We start from the raw sequence: 4,669 nt of genomic DNA, 5'->3' as shown, positions 1-4,669 counted from the left end.
TTCATTCTCGAGAAGGTGGTGTAATATCAGTGCCTTTTAACAGGCAGTGTTCATATTGCTGTTATATTATATGAATGAAAGGTATGATACAAGGTCAAGAGCACGTCAAGCTTTACACTTAAGACTTAAATCCAACTCTATGTCGCTTACGATAACAACGGTCCAAAGTACAAAGTGTCAAGCTTGATGTGATCTTGACTGTACCTACTAGATAAGGGCACCATGCCGCCGCCGCCGATGAACTTGGCTGGCGTAAAAGCGGCGTGGCAAAAATTTGTGAATGTGCAAGTCGTACGCCTTATGGTAAGCGACACGCCTGTCTATAAAAGTTGCATTGTCACTCAGATATTTAAATCGCAAAGCGCCCGTCACTGAGACATAAGTTGATAAGTCCCATATGCCTGTAATTTCATCAGCACCCTTACTTACCCTTTAAATTACTACTACATGCTGCCAAAAACTTTAAACGATCTTCCAGGCACAGTACTAGATGCAATTGAGGGTGATGTCAGGAAATGCAAAGCTATTTTAAAGAAGTACTATCTTGGGTCGTAATGTAATTTTTCATTTTATTTGTATTTAGCTCTCTTAATTGTATTATATTATCTGTATTTTAGTAAGTAGTAAGCTAATTTAAGTACCGAGCTTGTTAGCTCATCGCTAGGTGGTTAAACCATTAGTTTTTACCTAGCGTTAATGTAATAAAATAGTTAATGTTTTTGAAATTGAATAAATAAATAAAAATAAAAAAACCGAAACGCAGTAATGCTACTGCTTGGCTGAAATAGGTGAGGTGTCAGTACTTCCTTGGACGAACCTTTTCACTCTGCTGCAACAAAGTTATACAATAATTAATAATTATTTATTTATTTTGCATTGCACATGGATGGGTGTTAACAGATTTATACCTTAGGACTATTTTAGTAGGTACATTCATGTGATACCCCGTAAGTTAAAATTAAGATTAGAATTAAAATTAAGGCTCATTTTAGATTTGAACATAATTGATTAATATGGACTTTTATTACTATTTATACATAATATGCTTATTTATTCATTGTTATACATAATATCATTTATATTTAATTTAAAATTCCAAATATAACTAGATGTGTGTTACGATATGTTACACTATGTTGTTAATTATTTACAATCGTCATTCTAGAACTCACCTACAGAGTAGTAGCATTTTGATAACAATCAATTTTTAAGTAGGCGGCAAAAAGATTTGTACCTTATTTCTTCTTTTACTGTGTCAGTTATTTCACTACAGATTTGTATAGCTTTATGTGTATTATAATGTGGGCTGTTTTTAAATATTTGCATTTTTATGGGCGGAGTTACTAGTTGTTTGTTGCGCCTAGCGCTGGTGCAATACGTGGGGCGCACCATAAGTTTCCAGAATGAATAAGAAAAATATTATAAATGGTCAGAAATGAATTTATTGTTTCTCAATATATTCTCCGTTAGCGTTAATGCACTTTTTCATACGAATGAACCAATTTTGGAAACATTTATGCCACTCCTCCGTGACAATCTCTGAAACATATTTTTCATACTCTTCGACAGCCTCTTCAAGTGATGAAAATTGTTGACCGCGTAACTGGTTCTTAATTTTTGGAAATAAATAAAAGTCACAAGGTGCCAGGTCGGGACTGTACGCAGGATGGCTCATAAGGTTAACGTTGTTCACCTTCAAAAATTCGTTTGTCTGTCTGGCCGCGTGAGAACTGGCATTATCGTGGTGTAAGATGATACGGTGTGTACGGTTATTTTTACGGAGTTTGTCAATAACTTCCGGCAAACAAATGGTCCTGTACCAATCACTATTCACGGTACAACGATTCTCCAAAGCAACAGTAGCCACGTGTCCAGTTTTATTAAAAAAGAAGCAATCATCCGCTTAGAGGCACTTTGCACGCGCGCCACTTTGGTTGGTTACGGCTCATCTGGAAAGAGCCATACGCTCGATTGCTGCTTTGTTTTGGGATCGTAACTATAAATCCACGTTTCGTCACCTGTTACTATGTCACCAAATTTGACGCCCCGTTGAATCTGGTAAGCATGGCATTGCACCAAGTGACGCGATCCGTTTTTTGAGCCTCAGTCAAATTGTGTGGTATCCACCGAGAGCACAGCTTTTTCACACCCGAATGTTTGTGTAGTATTGATTGTATTTGACTCATGCCTATGCCTAAAGATGCCCGAATCTCTTGGTATGTCATATGCCTGTCTGTTTTGATCATACGGCACACAGCATCGATGTTTTTGTTGTTCACAGCAGTGGACGGGCGACTATCACGAAATTCGTCACTGAGATTCACATGACCGCGTTTGAATTCTGCAAACCAGCTATAAATAGTCGTCTTGCATGGTGCTTCATCGCGAAAAGCAGTTTGAAGCCGCTGAGCTGTTAAATTACACCTAAAGACGTAGAAAATCATACTACGAAAATTATCACATCACTAGTTAAATCCATGGTGATGTAGACAACCAATTTCTAAAATGACGCCACAATGTAAAAACAAGTGACAGTCAGATGAAATAAACTGTATTCTACAGTCAAAGAGTTCCAATTTCAAATGTTGTAATTACAAATTCAAATTCAAATTCAAAATAATCTTTATTTCATAGGTAAGCATTATTACACTTGAAATCGTCACAATATTAAACTCTACCGCTCATTCGTAAGGCAGATTCCCCTGAGAAGAATGAGCAAGAAACTCTAGGGGTTGCTCTTTGTAAATAACATTTACAATATTTTTTTATTATTATTTGAAACATCAGAGATCGAGACTACCTCCATGAGCTAAACGGGTTACTACCACGGATTTTTGTCATCCAAGTAAGCAGAAGTTGTATAATAACCTTTAGTATAAAGTTTTTGTTTCACTATAGTTTTAAACCTCGTGTAAGGCAAATTTTGTATATCAACCGGAATCTTGTTGTAGAAGCGTATACATTGCCCCTTAAATGATTTTTTGACTTTGTGAAGACGACTATCAAGAAAAGCTAGTTTATTTCTATTCCTCGTATTAATGTTATGTCTGTCACTATTTTCCATAAATAAATTACTATTCCTTTTAACATAAATTACATTCTCATAAATGTACTGTGAGGCTAGTGTAAGAATGTTAATTTCCTTAAACTTATCTCTCAAAGATACTTTGGGGCACAGATTGTAAATTGCCCTAACTGCACGTTTCTGCAGGACAAAGATTACGTTTTAAATATTGTTTATGTAAATGGCCAGTTCCGGAAACTTATAGTGCGCCCTATGTATTTAAATTCGTCGATATTTTGCCTTACAAATATCGCTGATCAAATAAAAATGGAGAGAAACGATAGAATCTTTTATCTTATAAAGTAAAAAAGTGGTCCTATATTTACCAGAATTCGAAGACACTTTTTTTGTAACACGAAACTCCTTTTAGTTTTAGTTTTAATCAATTTCACTTTTTAGTGTCAATTTTTATCCTTCCTTTTATAATCATTGTTTTTTCGTTTTTTTATGAGAGTAGATATTTTTCCTTATTGAAATAAATACATGTCTATTTAAACAACCAAGCCCTTTTCTAATGATTTTAATACGACCCAATCAAAAATATCATGCGCGTCCGTACTATCTCCCCATAACAATGTGGCATATCTCATTTATGCACATGCATATCCATAATACTATTTAATCAAAGTCAGAAGTGATACTACATTTATTTTGTTAGATAAAGAAGTCATACATGTACTACTTCACGCCATTTTCACTTAGGGGTAGGCAAAGACAGCTGTCTTCCACTTGCTACGATCCTGACTCACATCTTTCGCCTCATCAAGACGCATCAGTACTTCATATAGGTATGCTCCTTGGTTAAGGGAATTCTTGACCTGGCCTTTCTTTAAGACGTCCTCAATTTGGTCGTTGTAAGGACGCCTTGGCATCGCAAGAAGTCCATAAGAATGCTTAATACTCGTATATCTGTATTTAGTTATATATTTTGAGTTTCCATTAAAATTATAATAGTTTAAATACTGGAAAGTAAAACTAGGATAAGTAATAAGTACCAGGATCTCGGCTCCGACTACTTATTTATAGCCTTTGGAGTCGAAACCCTTGGCCCGTGGGGTCCCAGTGCCCTGTCATCTGTACAAAATGTTATCCAAAAAATTAATAGACTGTCTGGGAAACCCAAGGGCTGAGGGCTGCGTTGGGCAAGCTACCTTGCCCAACGCATTAGCTTAGCTATACAAAGGGGGAAAGGTGCCAGCATGTTGGGCACCTTGCCGCGGGGACCCAATTTTATTCATATAAATTATTATTGTAGCTTTTTCATAAATAGAAAACCGACCTCAAAAATTCGTGGAATTACATCTGTTTGCCAAGTTTTATTGAATAGTTACTGGAAAGTGCACGAAACCAGATTAATCCCCTAGTTTGCCACCCTTAGAGGTGAAATACTTTCTTCAAATTTAAATGGGATCAATACACTTTTACGTACGTGAAACTGCCTCCGTAGCCGAACGGATACCATGCCGGACTGCCACGCAGAGGTCCCAGGTTCGATTCCCGGGCCGGGAGAAATAGTTGTATGGCCTACAATTATTTCTCTCGTGAGTTTGGGTGTAATTTGTGGTTGTCTATGTGTGTGCCATGGCACCCGCGACACAGGGTTTC

Source organism: Hyposmocoma kahamanoa, unplaced genomic scaffold (genome assembly GCF_003589595.1).
Source record: "Hyposmocoma kahamanoa isolate Upper Pololo Valley unplaced genomic scaffold, ASM358959v1 63, whole genome shotgun sequence".
NCBI lineage: Eukaryota > Metazoa > Arthropoda > Insecta > Lepidoptera > Cosmopterigidae > Hyposmocoma > Hyposmocoma kahamanoa.
Note: the sequence above shows the minus strand (reverse complement) of the source record.